The sequence below is a fragment of the Phyllostomus discolor genome, chromosome 6 (genome assembly GCF_004126475.2).
Source record: "Phyllostomus discolor isolate MPI-MPIP mPhyDis1 chromosome 6, mPhyDis1.pri.v3, whole genome shotgun sequence".
Classification (NCBI taxonomy): Eukaryota; Metazoa; Chordata; class Mammalia; order Chiroptera; family Phyllostomidae; genus Phyllostomus; species Phyllostomus discolor.
The window spans coordinates 58,271,728-58,280,863 of record NC_040908.2 but is presented as its reverse complement, the minus strand read 5'-3'; the positions used below and the strand labels follow the sequence as shown (position 1 = coordinate 58,280,863).

The 9,136-nt window shown below is 36.3% G+C and overlaps 1 pseudogene; it reads right to left on the bottom strand.

Annotated features, from left to right (window-relative positions):
- Positions 1–4,714: 4,714 nt before the first annotated feature.
- LOC114498496 lies at positions 4,715–8,047 on the bottom strand (annotated as a pseudogene).
- Between the last annotated feature and the right edge of the window lie 1,089 nt (positions 8,048–9,136).

Below are 9,136 nucleotides of genomic sequence, written 5' to 3'. Positions count from 1 at the left end.
TAATACTTGACCTAATTGCTATTTCAGCCTCCCCCAGAAACATAATTTTAATCAAGCAGTCGGGAATTTTCTAGTCAACACAAATGAGGTAATTTGTCATGTGGGTCCTCTCTATCTCCCCTCCCCAGTAGAAACAAGAGACATTCTACATGATTTTTAAAAAATCTGTGGTATTTCCTTCCCAACAAAAGATGCCCTGGTCTAAAAATAACCCTCTCCTCTCTTCTCCTCTCCTCTCCAGCTCCCTTACTCCCAGACTCATAGATCAAGATAACTGACAGCTGTCAGAAGGGATGGGAGTTTGGGAGCTGGGTGAAAAAAGTAAAGTGATCAAGAAAAAAAAACAACCAAACAAACAAAAAAAACAAACAAAAAAAAAACATCATAGACACAGACAACAATATGGTGATTACCAGAGGGAAAGGGGGCTGCAAACGAGGCTAAAGGAGGGATAAATGGTGATGGAAGGTTATTTGACTTTGGGTGATTAACACACAGTATAATATGTAGATGATGTATTATAGAATTGCACATTTTAAACCTATGTAATTGTATTAACCAATGTCACCTCAATAAATTCAATTTTTAAAAAAGAGAGAGAGAGAAAGAAAAAAGAAAAGAGCTAGAGTTGACTGGAATTCAGGCTCTAGGTTACAATTCTAGGGTGAGAAAACCAGTAGATTATATGATATGAGTGAATGCCAGACCAAGAGAGTCAGTTAAAGACAGCCAGAGAGCTGCAAAAGGCTTGTAGTGAGATGTACAAGTAATTATTTGCTAGAATTTGACTAAATGAACAATGTATCCAAATCAGACTCTAAACAGGAGAAACACATTTGGCAAAATCAGGTAACCTGGATTCCACCCTTGCTATTTAAATCCAGGAAGTCACTTGGCATTTGTAAATCAGAGCCCTGATGGAGCAGATTCGTCAAGGTCACCTGGCTCAGGAAAGGCAGCTTATGAATTAGTTAAAAGCCATGGTTGTTAAATTTTATATGCATAAAACCACCTGGGGAGCTATTTTAAAAAGTGGTTCTTAACCTTAGCTGTGCATTATTTTCATCTGTGGAGTGTTTGAAAAGAACCAATGTCCAAGTCACACTCTAGACCAATTAAACCCAAATCTCTTGGATTGGGACCCAGACATCACTATTTTTAAATCTCTGTAGACAAATGTATAGCCTTGGATGCTATCCAGTGTTTTAAAACAGAAAGAACCCTGGAGAGTATGATTTAAAAAACTGTAGGAAGGCCAAGTACCTTGTCATTTAACAAGCATAACAGTTATTTCCCTTACAGATGGGTACAAGGATCCACTTTTAGAAATCTGCTTTAAAAACATGGTATCATTTCAGGGGAGATTCTTAGAAATAATTCTACACAGACTGTTTGAACCTGTATATCCCAACAATCCTAGCACAAGTCTTAAACAGGTTAAGCAGCTCATTCAAGGCATTGTATGTTGTTAGGAACAAGTTTCAGTACTCTCTACTTAGTATGAATGTTTCTATATGTATGCCTAGTAAGCATATGCTTTTTCTCATGTAGGTCATATATACCTCATGCTGTTTCCTCCTTTCTTTATGTTAAACTAATATAATACATTTCTACAATTGTTGTGATAATTAACAAACAAATATGGATACACCGTTATTAACTATACCATAGAATTTTGGTTTTACAAGTTTTTACCTACTCTCCTTTTTTGTTTGTTTCAGGATCCCATCCAAGGCACATTACATTCAGTTGTATCATATCCTTAGGCTCCTTTTCACTGACACAGTTTCTCAGATTTTGTTTTTGATAAGTTTCAAGGAGCATGGATCATGTATTTTGTAGGATATTTCTCTGTTGAAATTTGACTTTATTTTATTAGAGTAGGGGATACAGGTTTTGGGGAAAAAGACTTCAATGATCAAGGCCCATTTCTGTCATATCATATCAAGGGTATATACAGTCAATGTGATCAATCTTGATCACCTGACTGAGGTAGTGTTGTCAAATTGTTCCGTTGCAAAGTTGCTCTTTCCCCCCTTTCCATACTGTGCTTCTACTGTGTACTCACTGGAAGGAAGTCACTATGCACACCTATACTAAGGAGTGGGGAATTATGCTCCCCTTCCTTGAAACTACAGTATTTACATATATTATTTGTAATTTTTATGCCCAGATTTGTCTCTTCTTTTTATTTGTTTCTGTATCTGATCATTTACTTATATTAGTATGGAGTCATGTATATTTATTTTGTATTTTAATTTATAATCCAATACTATTTCATTTATTTTGTTTCTCACAGTTTTTTAACTTTGGCTACTGGGAGCATTTTCAGTTGGCTTTTCTATCCCTTTAACATACCCAATTAATGTGCAGTTGTTTTTCCATTCAGCGCTCCCCTACTTTCTGGCACTACAAAATGCTTCAGATTGATCCTGTATATTTCCTGCATTAACACTAGAATCAGTGATTTTTCCAGGAGGCTTTACTTTCATCTGAGGATGGTATTAGAAATCAAGATCTAGAGGATACCTATGCTCATTATGATTGGAGTGTTATTGTTTATAGCCTTCTTCAGCAGACACACCAAGCAAATGTATGATGTGTATATATTAACCCATGTAAATACAAATATCTAAACATTTCTATATATGATTGTATGTATCTACGTGAAACTAATCATGAGTTTATACTAATCTCTCCAACTTTAATACCACATGAATCATTCTAGCCTCATCCCCTGCCTATACACTCCCACTCCAACAGGGAGAAACCTGGCTCCCAACATCTGGCATTCTGTACTTAATTTCCAACCCCCCTATGCATGTATTAAATGTAATGGTTTCCAAATCATCAGTTCATACCTTATATAAAATAATTTTACCAATTGGAGTACAATGCTTAAGTATATTTCCATTTGTTTTTAGTCTTAAATTCTGCTCATTTCCAAAGTTAATTAAGCCAGCATGTTATTCCTATCATCCTCTAGTGATATTTCATACATTTGTAATATATTTAGAATCATCTGTCATATCTGCATTACATTGTGGGGTCCTCAGACCTCTTCATATTTTTTAATTTGTATACATGCAAAGGTTACTCTATGCTGTATAGTTCTGTAGGTTTTGACAAATGTTTAATATCTTATACGTATCATATGAATCTTGTATGTATCATTTACTGTATGTATCATACAGTAAAGTTTTATCACCATACAAAGTTCTCTGTGTTTCAGTATTTAACCTGCCGCCTTGCACCTCTGCTGAATCTCTACCACTAATGTGTTAACCCCTTATATAGTTTTGCCTGTTCCAGAATGCCATATTTTTGAATCATACAATGTATAGCTTTTTAAAACTGGCTTGTATTACTTACCAATATGCAATTGATATTTGTCCTTTTTCATGTTTTGGTAGCTTATTGTTATTAAAGAGTAATAAATAGTTCAATGAAAGGATGAACCATCCATTAACCATTTATGTATATTTTGGTTACTTCTAATAATTGGAACTTAACAATAATGGCGTTATAAACATTCACATCTTTATGGACATTATATATCATATAGCATGACGTGTGTGTGTGTGTGTGTGTGTGTGTGTGTGTGTACACTGGATAAAATGCCCAGTAGTGTGATTATTATATCATTTGGTAAGACAGATTTCATTTTCTTAAAGAAACTACTGAGCAATTGCCTGCAATGAGTGCATCACTTAGCAATTCTACCAACACCAAAAAAGAGAGAGTTCAATGAGACATCATATCCTTGCCAGCAGTTGAAATGATCAATTTGTGTATTTGAACATTATAGTGTGTAGTGGTATATCATTGTTTTAACCAGCACTTCTCTAATAACAAGTGATATTCAGCATTTTTTATAAGCTTGTTTACCATCTGTGTAGCTCCTTTGGTGAAGTGCCTCTTCAGAACTTTAACCCATTCTTTTAATTTTTTTTGTTTTGTTACTATCAAGGTTTAAGTGTGTGTATATTTGGATTAAAATATTTTATCAGATATGTGTTTTGTCAATATTTTCTCCCAGGTTATGGTTTATATTTTCATTGTCTTAGCAGTATCTTCTAAAGAAAGAAATTTGTTTTAATAAATTTTGACATCAATTTATTATTTCATGAATTATTTTGTCATTGCATTTTAAAACATCTCCAAACACAAGGTGACGCAGATTTTCTCCTATCTTTTTTTCTAGAGGTTCTATAGTTTTATATTTATATTTAAGTCTATGCTACATTTTGAGTTAACTTGGGGAGATGTTATTTTCTGTTCTGGGCCATAGATTTATATGCCTGTCCATTCACCAATTCCATTCTGTCTTCATTCCTGGGACATCAAGAAGTCTTGAAGTCAAATAGTGTCAGTTATCATCCAGTGATTTTCTTTTTTTGGTATTGTGTGGGCTATTCTCGGTCCTTTTCCTTGTTATATAGAGAGGTGTGGGAAAAAGTAGGTTTACATTTGTGAGTACACTAAACAGAGTTAATTCTTGTATTATTCTTTATTGATTCTTCTATTATTTATTTGTATTACAAACATAAGCCTACTTTTGCCCACTCTTGTATTTGAGAATTAGCGTATTGATATTGATATTGACAAAACAGCTTGCTCGAATTTTTTTTACTGTTCTAAAAATGTCCACTGTTTATTACAACCAGTGTACCTCTTATCAAATGCTGCTTGGCAACAAAATCTTATTACAGTTTTAATAGATAAAAAATAAGCTCCCTATTTGTATCCTTGTCATTAGACTTTCTGCAAGGTCACTTGATCCAAACTTATTCAGTACATTGTAATAAGATTCTCAGGCATTCATGTACTCTTGATCTTGCCAAGCAACAAGTAGCTGCTAGTTCTAATCTTCATGTCTTTGCTGTCACACTCAATCTGTCTAATTTCTGAGTTGTTCATTTCCAAGTAGGGAGAGAGCATTTCCCATTGTTCACACAATCTGTTGGTATTAATAAATATCTCAATTTGTTCCTGTTACAGGTTTGCCTCACCAAACTTCAGGACTTTATTTTCTTTCAGTAAAGCATCATCATCTTCATCTTCGTGCTCACTTGTTTTCAGTTCTTCAGAAGGAGGTGGGTGGTAATTCCTTGGCATGCTTTATTACCATATTTTCAAGATATTCTGCAAACTTTTGAGCTGCTAGTTGGTTGACTTAAGAAGAAATGAGGTAATAGTCTCTCTCTGCTAATAGTTTCAGGGCTCTCCAACCACAACCTGAATTGTTTACAACCTTATATTCATTTCCAACCATGTTTTAAATGTCTGCCTGTTCCATGGCTTCTTCAAAGAATTCCTCCAAAGTTGCCAGATGTTTCCTTGTCTCTGATTTATAGACCCGCATATTATCAAGACAGAGATTCCATAGCCTCGTTAACTCATTTCCCACCAGAATCTTTTTGTTGTGTGCTTTACCTAGAAGTCCTCTGGTGCTATTATCTTCTGTATTACCCTCATTGGCTTGGTATCTGATTTTTTTTTCTTTCACAAAACCTGGGAAGCCTTTATGTTTCTATGACTTCCAGGCTTCTTTAGTGTTTACTATATGCTCTATCATCTTTGAAAATCTTTCTATGTCAGGTGGATTTTTAGATAGTAGCTGGTAAACTGATTTTGTAGTATCTGTAGAGTGGTTGCTCTTTAGTTAAAACATAGTTTGAACTTTTGAATTTAACCTGTCCCTCCAGATATTGAAATAACATGGGATACTATAATAACAAAGTTGCTGTCATACAATTGTAAATACATGAACTTTTCACTTGATAAATTTTGAAAAATATAGCAGCTCCATACTGAGTCTCAGCTTCTCACCTTTCTCCCTGAACAACATGAGCTTCAGCACACACTCCAGCTTCCCCACAAGCTACCCTAGGTTCCGTGCAGGGTACCGGGTCAGGCTGGCCAGCAGGGTGGCCAGCATCTATGCAGTGGACTCGGACTCCTGGATCTCAGTGTTCCACTCCAACACTGTGTACCAGTGTGCAGGGCAGCTGGGGATACCAGGGCTTGGCTGAAGGAATGGTGGGGGGTGGGATCTTGTGGGCATAGGGGACATCCAGAGTGAGAAGGAGTATGTAATGGCTGAATTGACTGCCTGGCTTCCTACTTGGAAAGGGTTAGAGGCCTGGAGGATGATAATTGGAGACTAGAGAGCAAAATCTGGGAACACCTAGAGAAGAGGGAACCCCAAGTCAGAGACTGGTGGCATTATTTCAAGACCATCGAGGACCTGAGGGATCAGATCTTTGCAACTTCTGTGGACAATGCCCACATCAATGTGCAGATTGACAATGCCCACCTTGCTGTTGATAACTTCATAGTCAAGTGTGAGATGGAGTTGGCCATGCACCAGTCTGTGGAGAATGACATCAATGGGCTCGGAAAGGTCACTGATGACACCAATATCGCTTGGCTGCAGCTGGAGACAGAGATCAAAGCTTTCAAGGAGGAGCTGCTTTTCATGAAGAAGAACCACGAGGAGGAAATAAATGGTCTACAAGACCAGATTGCCAGTTCTGGGTTGATCATAGAGTTGGATGCCCCCAAATATCATGACCTCAGCAAATCATGGAAGACCTCTGGGCTCAGAATGATGAGCTGGCTTGGAAAAAGAGAGGAGCTAGACAAGTACTGGTCCCATCAGACTAAAGAGAACACCACATTGGTCACCTCGAAGACTGCTAAGATAGACACTGCTGAGATGATACTAATGGAACTGCTATGTATGGTCCAGTCATTGGAGACTGACCTGGACTCAGTGAGGAATATGAAGGTCAGTTTGGAGAACAACCCAAGGGAGGTGGAGATGCACTATGTCAATGGGTGGAACAACTCAATGGAATCCTGCTGTTTCTAGAGACAGAGTGGGGCCCAGACTCGGGCAGAGGGGCAGTGCCAGGCCCAGGAGTATGAAGCCCTGCTCAACATCAAGGTCATGCTGGAGGCTGAGATTGCCACCTACTGCAGCCTTATGGAAGAAAGGGGGGACTTCAACCTTGTTGATGCTCTGGACAAGAGTGCCTCCTTACAAACCATCCAAAAGACCATGACCAGCAGGATTGTGGACAGCAGAGTGGTGTCTGAGGTCATCAACAGCAGAATTTTGAGGCATTAAATGTTTGGCAGGACAGGAGGACAATAAAAAGTTCAGAGTTAAAAAAAATTGCAAAATATACGTGTTCTCCTCCAGTTTTTAAATCTTCCTTCTTTTTTCTTGAAGCCTGAGTATCATCCAATTTATGACTTTTGAAAACAGCTAGAACATCTTCTGTACACTAGAGAAAAGTTTTCCATGAGGTCTTCACATAGCATTGCAGGATTCCTGAAGTAATCTGGAAGTGACCAGAATATTCAATATAGGTTGTAATTAATTAGAATGGAGCAAGTTGTTGGTGTTTCCTCATCTCCCATTTCACTTTCTTATATGTCCATTCCTTCTTCTCTGTCTTTAGTGTGCTTCTAACCCAAGGTGCTCTCCTGCTCATTGGTATTAAAAACAGTGACATATTCCATATTAAACTGACTCTGTGAGTTAAGACCTGATTTCTTAGATAAAGGGAAAAGCCTAACCATAAAGAGTTGAATTCATCCATAGAAGACTGTTTGCTGCAGTTTTGATCATCTTAAGATATCAATGCACATGCATAGTAATCTTTTCCCTCAGCAGAATAGAATGTATTTGATTTCCAAGTAACAATATTACTTGCCACAAAAGTGAATATTGTGTCACACTGATCCAAAGGAAGACAATTCAGGACATCTTCCAGCAATGCAAAGATGTAGATGTGGTACAAATACCTTCAGTTGCACCCCCAATAGAGAGAGAAATAATACCTAAAGAGTTTTCACATGATGAATGATTTATAATTTCTTGTTCTAGAACACCTCTGGAAGCTTAGTAAAGGGTACTTTTTTCTCATTTTCATTGCTAGGTAACTGTCTGAAAGTATTCAACAAAGGCTTTATATTTTTGTCATTCAGAGCTTCTCTGGCAGATTTCATAAACTGCCACCACACAGGGTAAACTGAAGAGTAGCATTGTCAGAAACACCTCAGCTAAGGGTGCCCCTCACTAGACTTCTTTATTAGCGTTGTGTTGAATCTATAGACCATGTTGGGAAAAAATGATGTCAATTTTGAGTCTTCCAATCCATGAATGTGTAAAATCTCTCCATTTTTCTAGGGTATCTTTGATTTATTTCCTTAGCATTTCACAGTTTTCTGCATTATATCCTGTATATTTTTCATTAGGTTTACACCTAAATATTTCTTGATGGAATTTTTGGTGTTATTAAAATGGTATAATATTTTTATTTTATATTGTAATTGTTTATTGTTGGTATCTAAGAAAGTAATTAACGTTTGAATATTAACTTTCATCCTGCAACTTTGCTATAATCAATTGTAAGTTCCAGGAGGGTTTTTTCTTTATTTTTTTACATAGATAATCATGGGGTTTTTTTGCCATAAAAGGTAGTTTTATTTATTCTTAACAAATATATATATATGTATATATATATATATATTATTTCTCTTGACTTATTACACTAGTTAGAAATTTCTGTAAGAAATTAGCAGTGGTGAGAGGGGATATATTCTCCACTCAAATTATTCCCAGTATCCAGGGAAAAGACTTCAGTTTCTTTTCATTAGTGATTATATTAACTGTACATATTTTAGATGTTCTTTATCAAGTTGAGAAAGTTTCCTCTATTTTTAGTTTACTGAGTGCTTTTAAACATGAAGTGTGTTGGAGTTTGTCAAATCTGTATCAAACTGGTATAATCATGATTTTCTTTTAGCTTGTTAAATGTAGACTGTGTTAATTGATTGATGTTCACAAGTTGAAATAGACCACATCCATGGAATAAATCCCACATGGCTGTGATAGACAATTTCTTAAAATATTTTTGGATTTGACTAACGTTGTGTTGGAAGTATTTATGTTTGAGTTCATTAGAGACAGTGTCCATAGTTTTACTATCTTGTGTGGTCTTTATCCGATTTATGTGTTAATGCTGGCCTCAGAATAAATTGCGGAGTGTTATCTCTGCTTTTACTTTCTTGAAATTATTGTAGAAAATAGGCAATATGCATTTAATATATGCATTCAGTG